The sequence below is a fragment of the Staurois parvus genome, unplaced genomic scaffold (genome assembly GCF_062004578.1).
Source record: "Staurois parvus isolate SC_StPar_1 unplaced genomic scaffold, SC_StPar_1.0 ptg001270l, whole genome shotgun sequence".
Taxonomy (NCBI): Eukaryota; Metazoa; Chordata; class Amphibia; order Anura; family Ranidae; genus Staurois; species Staurois parvus.
In genome coordinates, this window is record NW_028319066.1 from 711,702 (window position 1) to 723,472 (window position 11,771).

An 11,771-nucleotide genomic window follows, 5' to 3' on the forward strand; every position below is an offset into this window, starting at 1 on the left:
CGGGCCCTCGGGAAGTGCCCGAGTTTCCAAATGGTCAGTCCGCCCCTGCTTGTGATCGAATGTCGGCAACAAGGTGAAAAGTAAATGAAATCTTTACTGAAAACGAGGAGTAAACTGTTCCATAGCAGGACCCATGTCAGGAAAACCATGGCCAGCAATGAATGAGGTCCAGCCCCGGGGCCACTGCTGCAGCGACTGTCTGAATATAATGGCCGGCAGGGGAGATTCATTCATTGAGCGTGGATGGTGAAATCTTTTAGATTTTTCTTGACCAACCTACAGGGCTGAACTAGACAAATTGTACCGTGTATGGCCAGCTTTCCACATAGCTGAAAAGATCGCTGGTGTCAGAGACTATATAAGAGGCAAGAATTGCTGACAGCTCAAGGGCCCCTAACAACCCCTGGAGGAGCCATGGCTGAGAATAGCTGGAGGAGACAATGGAAGGAAACCTGTTCCTCCTAGTTCTGGGAATAGGACTAGTCTGGGGGTGTTTGAAGTCTGGGACCTGATTGTAAAGCTCCTGATTAAGGTGTGAAATGAGCATTTTGTCATGCTGATCAGAGTGAAACCCACTTTACAAAAGGCTGCTAAGGGAAAGCAGGTCTCCCAAGCCACCCCACCCACCCCCTGCAGTGATGTTACCTGACTACAGGTAGAGTCTCCATTCCACATTCTTCCCATAGGGAGCCTTCACAGGGGAACATGCCGGACAACTTGTGGCATCGCAACGCATATTATGTCCATCACCAGTGTGAGCGGCACACCGCCGCGCATGCAATGAAGGACAATGCACCTGGCTATAGCCCACCACAACGCACGGATGTGAATGCACTTTGCATGGTGGAATACTGCAATGGCAGAAATAGTGCAGCTGCATTTGTTGTGTGCCGAGGTGTGCAATCGCATGAAGAGATAAAACGCATCAAACAAATGTAGAATGTTAACGCACCACAGCAGTATGAGTGGGCCCTGAGTCTGCCTTCTACCCCCCCCCATACTGGGCCCTGAGTCTGCCTTCTACCCCCTCCCCCATACTGGGCCCGGAGTCTGCCTTCTACCCCCTCCCCCATACTGGGCCCTAAGTCTGCCTTCAACTCCCTCCCCCATATTGGGCCCTAATTCTGCCTTCAACCCCCTCCCCCATATTGGGCCCTAATTCTGCCTTCTACCCCCTCCCCCCTACTGGGCCCGGAGTCTGCCTTCTACCCCCTCCCCCATACTGGGCCCTAAGTCTGCCTTCTACCCCCTCCCCCATATTGGGCCCTAAGTCTGCCTTCTACCCCCTCCCCCATACTGGGCCCTGAATCTGCCTTCTACCCCCTCCCCCATACTGGGCCCTAAGTCTGCCTTCTACCCCCTCCCCCATACTGGGCCCTGAGTCTGCCTTCTACCCCCTCCCCCATACTGGGCCCTGAGTCTGCCTTCTAACCCCTCCCCCATACTGGGCCCTAAGTCTGCCATCTACCCCCTCCCCCATACTGGGCCCTGAGTCTGCTTTCTACCCCCTCCCCCATATTGGGCCCTAATTCTGCCTTTAACCCCCTCCCCCATATTGGGCCCCAATTCTTCCTTCAACCCCCTCCCCCATATTGGGCCCTAATTCTGCCATCAACCCCCTCCCCCATATTGGGTCCTAATTCTGCCTTCAACACCCTCCCCCATATTGGGTCCAAATTCTGCCTCCAACAACCACATACTGGGCCCTAATTCTGCCTTCAACCCCCTCCCCCATATTGGGCCCTAATTCTGCCTTCAAATCCTCCCCCATATTGGGCCCTAATTCTGCCTTCAACCCCCTCCCTCATACTGGGTCCTAATTCTGCCTCCAACAACCCCATACTGGGCCCTAATTCTGCCTTCAACCCCTTCCCCCATATTGGGCCCTAATTCTGCCTTCAACCCCTTCCCCCATATTGGACCCTAATTCTGCCTTCAACCCCCTCCCCCATATTGGGCCCTAATTCTGTCGCCAACAACCCCATACTGGGCTCTAATTCTGTCTTCAACCCCCTCCCCCATATTGAGCCCTAATTCTGCCTTCTACCCCCTCCCCCATATTGGGCCCTAATTCTACCTTCAACTCCCTTCCCCATATTGGGCCCTAATTCTGCCTTCAACCCCCTTCCCATATTGGGCCCTAATTCTGTCTTCAACTCCCTCCCCCATATTGGGCCCTAATTCTTCCTTCAACCCCCTCCCCCATATTGGGCCCCAATTCTGCCTTCAACCCCCTTTCCCATATTGGGCCCTAATTCTGTCTTCAACCCCCTCCCCCATATTGGGCCCTAATTCTTCCATCAACCCCCTCCCCCATATTGGGCCCTAATTCTGCCTTCAACCCCCTCCCCCATATTGGGTCCTAATTCTGCCTTCAACCCCCTCCCCCATATTGGGTCCTAATTCTGCCTACAACAACCACATACTGGGCCATAATTCTGCCTTCAACCCCCCATACTGAGCCCTAAATCTGCCTTCAACCCCTTCCCCCATATTGGGCCCTAATTCTGCCTTCAACCCCCTCCTCCTTATTGGGTCCTAATTCTGCCTGCAACCCCCTCCCCCATATTGAGCCCCAATTCTGCCTTCAACTCCCCCATATTGGGCCCTAATTCTGCCTTCAACCCCCCCATACTGAGCCCTAAATCTGCCTTCAACCCCCTCCCCCATATTGAGCCCCAATTCTGCCTTCAACTCCCCCATACTGGGCCCTAATTCTGCCTTCAACCCCCTCCCCCATATTGGGTTCTAATTCTGTCTCCAACAACCCCATATTGGGCATTAATTCTGCCTTCAACCCCGTCCCCCATATTGGGCCCTAATTCTGTCGCCAACAACCCCATACTGGGCTCTAATTCTGCCTTCAACCCCCTCCCCCATATTGAGCCCCAATTCTGCCTTCAACTACCCCATATTGGGCCTTAATTCTGCTTTCTACCCCCTCCCCCATATTGGGCCCTAATTCTACCTTCAACTCCCTTCCCCATATTGGGCCCTAAGTCTGCCTTCTACCCCCCCCCCCATATTGGGCCCTAATTCTGCCTTCAACCCCCTTTCCCATATTGGGCCCTAATTCTCTCTTCAACCCCCTCCCCCATATTGGGCCCTAATTCTTCCTTCAACCCCCTCCCCCATATTGGGCCCCAATTCTTCCTTCAACCCCCTCCCCCATATTGGGCCCTAATTCTGCCTTCAACCCCCTCCCCCATATTGGGTCCTAATTCTGCCTTCAACCCCCTCCCCCATATTGGGTCCTAATTCTGCCTACAACAACCACATACTGGGCCCTAATTCTGCCTTCAACCCCCTCCCCCATATTGAGCCTTAATTCTGCCTTCAACCCCCTCCCCCATATTGGGTCCTAATTCTGCCTTCAACTACCCCATATTGGGCCCTAATTCTTCCTTAAACCCCCCCATACTGAGCCCTAAATCTGCCTTCAACCCCTTCCCCCATATTGGGCCCTAATTCTGCCTTCAACCCCTTCCCCCATTTTGGACCCTAATTCTGCCTTCAACCCCCTCCCCCACACTGGGTCCTAATTCTGCCTCCAACAACCCCATACTGGGCCCTAATTCTGCCTTCAACCCCCTCCCTCATATTGGGACCTAATTCTGTTGCCAACAACCCCATACTGGGCTCTAATTCTGTCTTCAACCCCCTCCCCCATATTGAGCCCTAATTCTGCCTTTAACTACCCCATATTGGGCCCTAATTCTGCTTTCAACCCCCCCATACTGGGCCCTAATTCTGCCATCAACCCCCTCATACTGAGGCCTAAATCTGCCTTCAACCTCCTCCCCCATATTGGGCCCTAATTCTGCCTTCAACCCCCTCCCCCATATTGGGGCCTGATTCTGCCTTCAACCCCTCCCCCATATTGGGCCCTAATTCTGCCTTCAACCCCCTCCCCCAATATTGGCCCTAATTCTGCCTTCAACCCCCTCCCCCATATTGGGCCCTAATTCTGCCTGCAACCCCACTATCCTAGGCCCTAAATCTGCCTTCAGAGCCCTCCCACATATTAGGCCCTAATTCTTCCTTCAACCCCCTCCCCCATATTGGGCCCTAATTCTGCCTTCAACTACCCCATATTGGGCCCTAATTCTGCTTTCAACCCCCCATACTGAGCCCTAAATCCGCCTTCAACCCCTTCCCCCATATTGGGCCCTAATTCTGCCTTCAACCCCCTCCCCCTTATTGGGTTCTAATTCTGCCTGCAACCCCCTCCCCCATATTAGGTCCTAATTCTGCCTCCAAAAACCCCATACTGGGCCCCAATTCTGCCTTCAACCCCCTCCCCCATATTGGGTCCTAATTCTGTCTCCAACAACCCCATATTAAGCCCTAATTCTGCCTTCAACTCCCCCATACTGGGCCCCAATTCTGCCTTCAACCCCCTCCCCCATATTGGGTCCTAATTCTGTCTCCAACAACCCCATATTAAGCCCTAATTCTGCCTTCAACTCCCCCATATTGGGCCCTAATTCTGCCTTCAACTCCCCCATATTGAGCCCAAATTCTGCCTTCAACTCCTCCATATTGGGCCCTAATTCTGCCTTCAACTCCCCCATATTAGGCCTTAATTCTGCCTTCAACCCCCCCATATTAGGCCTTAATTCTGCCTTCAACCCCCCCATATTGAACCCTAAATCTGCCTTCAACCCCCTCCCCCATATTGGGGCCTGATTCTGCCTTCAATCCCTCCCCCATATTGGGCCCTAATCCTGCCTTCAACCCCCTCCCCCATATTGAGCCCTAATTCTGCCTTCAACCCCTCCCCCATATTGGGTCCTAATTCTGCCTTCAACCCCCTCCCAAATATTGAGCCCTAATTCTGCCTTCAACTACCCAATATTGGGCCCTAATTCTGCCTTCAACCCCCCATACTGAGCCCTAAATCTGCCTTCAGCGCCCTCCCCCATATTGGGCCCTAATTCAGGCTTCAACCCCCTCCCCCATATAGGGCCCTAATTCTGCCTTCAACCCCCTCCCCCATATTGGGCCCTAATTCTGCCTTCAACCCCCTCCGACATATTGGGACCTAATTCTGTTTTCAACTCCTTCCCCCATATTGGGCCCTAATTCTGCCTCCAACAACCCCATACTGGGCCCTAATTCTGCCTTCAAACCCTTCCCCCATATTGGGCCCTAATTCTGCCTTCAACCCCCCCATACTGGGCCCTAATGCTTCCTTCAACCCCCTCCCCCATATTGGGCCCTAATTCAGCCTTCAACCTCCCCTCCAAAGGGGCCATAATTTTGCCTTCAACCCCACCATCCTGGGCCCTAATTCTGCCTTCAGCCCCCACCCCCCCTTTATTAACCCCTGCAGGGCTGCACAGTGCTAGATCCAACAGTTTTCCTCAAGCCCCATTCATATCTATGCCCTTTATTGCAGATTAAGGCCTCATTCACATGAGCGCTCACACCCGCAGTCCACGAATGGACAGTCATTTAGTGGCTGGAGCTGCCAGGTGCTATACAGTCAGGTCCATAAATATTGGGACATTGACACAATTCTAACATTTTTGGCTCTATACACCACCACAATGGATTTGAAATGAAACTAACAAGATGTGCTTTAACTGCAGACTGTCAGCTTTAATTTGAGGGTATTTACATCCAAATCAGGTGAACGGTGTAGGAATTACAACAGTTTGCATATGTGCCTCCCACTTGTTAAGGGACCAAAAGTAATGGGACAATTGGCTTCTCGGCTGTTCCATGGCCAGGTGTGTGTTATTCCCTCATTATCCCAATTACAATGAGCAGATAAAAGGTCCAGAGTTCATTTCAAGTGTGCTATTTGCATTTGGAATCTGTTGCTGTCAGCTCTCAAGATGAGATCCAAAGAGCTGTCACTATCAGTGAAGCAAGCCATCATTAGGCTGAAAAAACAAAACAAACCCATCAGAGAGATAGCAAAAACATTAGGCGTGGCCAAAACAACTGTTTGGAACATTCTTAAAAAGAAGGAACGCATCGGTGAGCTCAGCAACACCAAAAGACCCGGAAGACGACGGAAAACAACTGTGGTGGATGACTGAAGTATTCTTTCCCTGGTGAAGAAAACACCCTTCACAACAGTTGGCCAGATCAAGAACACTCTCCAGGAGGTAGGTGTATGTGTGTCAAAGTCAACAATCAAGAGAAGACTTCACCAAAGTGAATACAGAGGGTTCACCACAAGATGGAAACTATTGGTGAGCCTCAAAAACAGGAAGGCCAGATTAGAGTTTGCCAAACGACATCTAAAAAATCCTTCACAGTTCTGGAACAACATCCTATGGACAGATGAGACCAACATCAACTTGTACCAGAGTGATGGGAAGAGAAGAGTATGGAGAAGGAAAGGAATGCTCATGATCCTAAACATACCACCTCATCAGTGAAGCATGGTGGTGGTAGTGTCATGGCGTGGGCATGTATGGCTGCCAATGGAACTGGTTCTCTTGTATTTATTGATGATGTGACTGCTGACAAAAGCAGCCGGATGAATTCTGAAGTGTTTTGGGCAATATTATCTGCTCATATTCAGCCAAATGCTTCACAACTCATTGGACGCTTCACAGTGCAGATGGACAATGACCCAAAGCAGACTGCAAAAGCAACCAAAGAGTTTTTTAAGGGAAAGAAGTGGAATGTTATGCAATGGCCAAGTCAATCACCTGACCTGAATCCGATTGAGCATGCATTTCACTTGCTGAAGACAAAACTGAAGGGAAAATGCCCCAAGAACAAGCAGGAACTGAAGACAGTTGCAGTAGAAGCCTGGCAGAGCATCACCAGGGATGAAACCCAGCATCTGGTGATGTCTATGCGTTCCAGACTTCAGGCTGTAATTGACTGCAAAGGATTTGCAACCAAGTATTAAAAAGTGAAAGTTTGATTTATGATTATTTTTCTGTTATGATTATTATTACTTTTGGTCCCTTAACAAGTGGGAGGCACATATGCAAACTGTTGTAATTCCTACACCGTTCACCTGATTTGGATGTAAATACCCTCAAATTAAAGCTGACAGTCTGCAGTTAAAGCACATCTTGTTCGTTTCATTTCAAATCCATTGTGGTGGTGTATAGAGCCAAAAATGTTAGAATAATGTCCCAATATTTATGGACCTGACTGTATATGCTGGCAGTCCATTCATGTCTATGGGAGCACAATGGCTGCACACACACAGCTGCTCATCCCAGTTGGGCAGCCATGTACTGTAGGTGCATGGCCATGAATGTGAACCGTGTGTATGAAGCTTTTCACCCGCAGCCTGTGTAAAACCTGCTCTGTATGCATGTAATGCTTGAGCAACATTTACATATGAACAAATGTATAGTATAAATGCAGCCTATTGGTTGTGGACGATACCTATTGCCACCTTGAGTCCTCAGTAACTAGGATGCAGGCAGGCATTGCTGCTTACTGTCCTTTGTTGCTAGGATGCAGGCTGCTATTGCTACCTTGCATCCTCAGTTGCTAGGAATCTGGCAGCCCTTACTGCCTAGCTCCTTTGTTGCTAAGACATAGACAACTCTTGCTGCTTAGCATTCTTTCTTGCTAGGACATAGGCAATCATTGCTGCTTACCTCCCCTTGTTGGTAGGAAGCAGGTGACCACTGCTGCTTAGCGCTCTTCATTGCTGGGATGCAGGAGGCTATTGCTGCCTTCCATCCTCAGTTGCAATGAAGCTGGCAGCCATTACTGTCTAACATCCTTCATTGTTAGGACATAGGCAGCCATTGCTGCTTAGCGTTCTTCATTGCTAGGATGCAAATGGCTATTGCTGCCTTGGGTTCCCAGTTGCTAGGAAGCTGGCAGCCATTACGTCTTAGTGTTCTTCATTGCTAGGACATAGGCAGCCATTGCTGCTTATCTTCCTTCATTGTTAGGACGCAGGCAGCCCTTGCTGCTTAGCACTCCTCACTGATGGGATGCAGATGGCTATTGTCGACTTATGTCTTCAGTTGCCAGGAAGCTGTCAGCCATTACTGCTTTGGTTCCTTCATTGCTAGGACATAAGTAGCCATTACTACTTAGAGTCCTTCTTTGTTAGAACACAGGCAGTCTTTGCTGCTTAGTGCTCTTCATTGCTAGGATGCAGGCAGCCATTGCTACTCAATGCTCTTCATTGCTAGGACACAGGCAGCCATTGCTGCTTAGTGCTCTTCATTGCTAGGACGCAGGCAGCCATTGCTGCTTAGTGCTCTTTATTGCTAGGACGCAGGCAGCCATTGCTAGCTATTACCACTTAGTGTTCTTCATTGCTAGGACGCAGGCAGCCATTGCCGCTTAGCGCTCTTCATTGCTAGGACGCAGGCAGCCATTGCCGCTTAGCGCTCTTCATTGCTAGGACGCAGGCAGCCATTGCCGCTTAGCGCTCTTCATTGCTAGGACGCAGGCAGCCATTGCCGCTTAGCGTTCTTCATTGCTAGGACGCAGGCAGCCATTGCCGCTTAGCGCTCTTCATTGCTAGGACGCAGGCAGCCATTGCCGCTTAGCGTTCTTCATTGCTAGGACGCAGGCAGCCATTGTCATCCATTCCTTCAGCCATTGCGGCTTAGCACCCTTCATTGCTAGGATGCATGCGTCTCTTGCCGCCTAGTATCCTCAGTTGCTAGGATGCGAACGACTCTTGTTCTCCAGTAGATTATGTTTGTGCTGTATGCATGTAAATGCTTGAAAAAAAGTTGACACGCGTACAATATGGTCCATACGCAGGATATCAGATGCAGATTTTTCTGTATTTATGTTTACGGATCTGAACGCAATGCAAGTTAACCGATCTGTATGCAGCTGTGTGTACAGGCCCATAGAGAACAACTGAGTACTGTCCATGGTTCTTGTTTTTATTTGCAGTTTTGTTGCAGTTGTGTGAAATGAACAGGTGACAGGGTCTCTTTAAAGCACCTATATTATTATTATTATTATTATTATACAGTATTTATAAAGCGCCAATAGTTCGCTCAGCGCTGTACATTACAAAGGGAGACAGAACATGTGACAGAACAATACCATACAATGCAAAACATGAGGGGATCGAGGGCCCTGCTCTTTCGAGCTTACAATCTAGGAGATGACAATGGCGAGTCAGTGTATGGTACTAACCTGTCAATGTGCTTTATGTATATGAAGGAAGACAAACATTACGGCACAGAAAGGTGTGACCCCAAACACGGAGCATCACGTGTACAGATTTTATTATCATTCTTTTTTTATTATTATTATACAGGATTTATATGGCGCCAACAGTGTGCTCAGCACTTTACAATATAACGGGAGACAATACAGCAACAATACAGTTCAATACAAGAGGGTTAGGAGCAGGGGCGGACTGACCATTTGGAAACTCAGGCACTGCCCAAGGGCCCGGGGTCAGTAGGGGGCCCCATGAGATGCCCCTAGTACCTTTTTCATAGGCTTTTTTGAGTTTGGGCAAGGACACAGGGGCCCCATGATCCCCTTTTGCCCAGGGGCCCCATGAGTTGTCAGTCTGGTTAGAAGGGCCCAGGGGCAGACTGACAACTCATGGGGCCCCTGGGCAATAGGGGATCATGGGGCCCCTGTGTCCTTGCCCAAACTTAAAAAAGCCTATGAAAAAGGTACCAGGGGCATCTCATGGGGCCCCCAACTGACCCCAGGCCCTTGGGCAGTGCCCGAGTTTCCAAATGGTCAGTCCGCCCCTGGGAGGGCCCTGATCCTAGGAGCTTACAATCTAAGAGTATATTTATTTTATTATATTTCTCTGGTCAAAAATGCAGCACTCAGCTCTGTATTATGACAGCCATACACTACATGCAAGTACATTGGTCTCCCAGCTGTTGAAGAACTACAAAGCGCAGCATGGCTGTCAGTCCCTGATCACACTTTACCTGCAGAGTCACTGACAGCTGGGCGGAGCTGTCTGGGAAGAATGACCGTGCAGGAACGCCCCTCTCCTGTGATGGGAGATGCCACGATAAGCTGGGCAGAGCAGACCAAGTGTCGTGCAGCGGGGGGGTCGGCGCTCCAGCCTCGGGGTCCCTGGGCTGTGCGCGCTGCATATATACTGCTGGATTGTGCCGGGGGAGGGAACGGCGAGCGGCTTTGATGTGTCCGTGCAGCGGAGAGACTTCCTCACCCATCACTGGGCCAATCATATATTTACATGGCCTGCTGTCACCCCATCACAAGAGGGGGGATTTACACCCAACGCCGATACTACAGATAATTAGAGTATAGATCATTGATAGGTAATTGATACATAGTTGATTGATGGATAGAAAGATGATCGATAGACTATATATATAGAAAGATGATTGATAGACTATAATTAATATATATATATATATAGATATATATACATAACTGGTTATAGATAAAGGTAGATAATTAGATATAAATGCAGTAGATAGATAATTGATAAATAGATGATCGATAGACTGATACATAGATTGATGCATAAATGATAAATAGATGATAGATGTTGTAGATTGAAGGATAGAAAATGTATACATAGATTAATTGATAGATGATAAAAATATAACAGATAATTGATATTTAGATAGAATGATAGACAATTCATAGATAGATAGACGATTGATTGATTGATTGATTGATTGATACAGTAGATATATAGCTAATTGATAGATACGGTAGATAGATAGATAGATAGATAGATAGATAGATAGATGATAACTAGATACTGTAGACAGACAGAATGATAGATACTTGATATATTGATAGATAGGTAGATAATTAGATAAGGAGATAGATGACAGATAGATTATTGATTGATATGATAAATAGATAGATAGATAGATAGATAGATAGATAGATAGATAGATAGATATGTGATACCAGGGGCGGACTGACCAGTTGGAAACTCGGGCACTGCCCGAGGGCCTGGGGTCAGTAGGGGGCCCCATGAGATGCCCCTGGTACCTTTTTCATAGGCTTTTTTGAGTTTGGGCAAGGACACAGGGGCCCCATGATCCACTATTGCCTGGGGACCATGAGTTGTCAGTCCACCCCTGTGTGATACATAGATTGATCGATATATCTGATAGATGATAGAAGGATATAAATATGGTAGATAGATAGATAGATAGATAGATAGATAGATAGATAGATAGATAGATAATACATAGATTGATGATAGATGATACATAGAGATTGATGATAAATAGATACTGTAGACAGACAGATAGAATGATAGGTAATTGATACATCGATAGATGGTTAGATAAGGAGATAGATAGATAAATATTTGATACAAAGATTGATTGATCTGATAGATGATAGATAGAAGGATAGAAATATGATTGATAGATAGCTAGATAATACATAGATTTATTGATAGATGATAAATAGATAATAAATAGGTATAGAGATATATGATAGATATAGATAGAATAATAGATAATTGATACATAGATAAACAGGTAGATAATTAGATAGAAAATAGATGACTGATACAGTAGATCGATAGATAATTGATACATTGATTGATAAATGATACATAGGTATAGAGATAGATGATAGCTAGATATTTTAGACAGAATGATAGATAATTCATTCATACAGTATCTCACAGAAGTGAATACACCCCTCACATTTTTGTAAATATTTTATTATATATTTTCATGTGACAACACTGAAGAAATTACACTTTGTGACATACTGAAGCAGAGTATGATCCCCTCCCCTTCGAAGACGGGGCCGCAGGGCAGTATTCCAACATGATAACGACCCCAAACACACCTCCCTGATGACCACTGCCTTGCTAAAGAAGC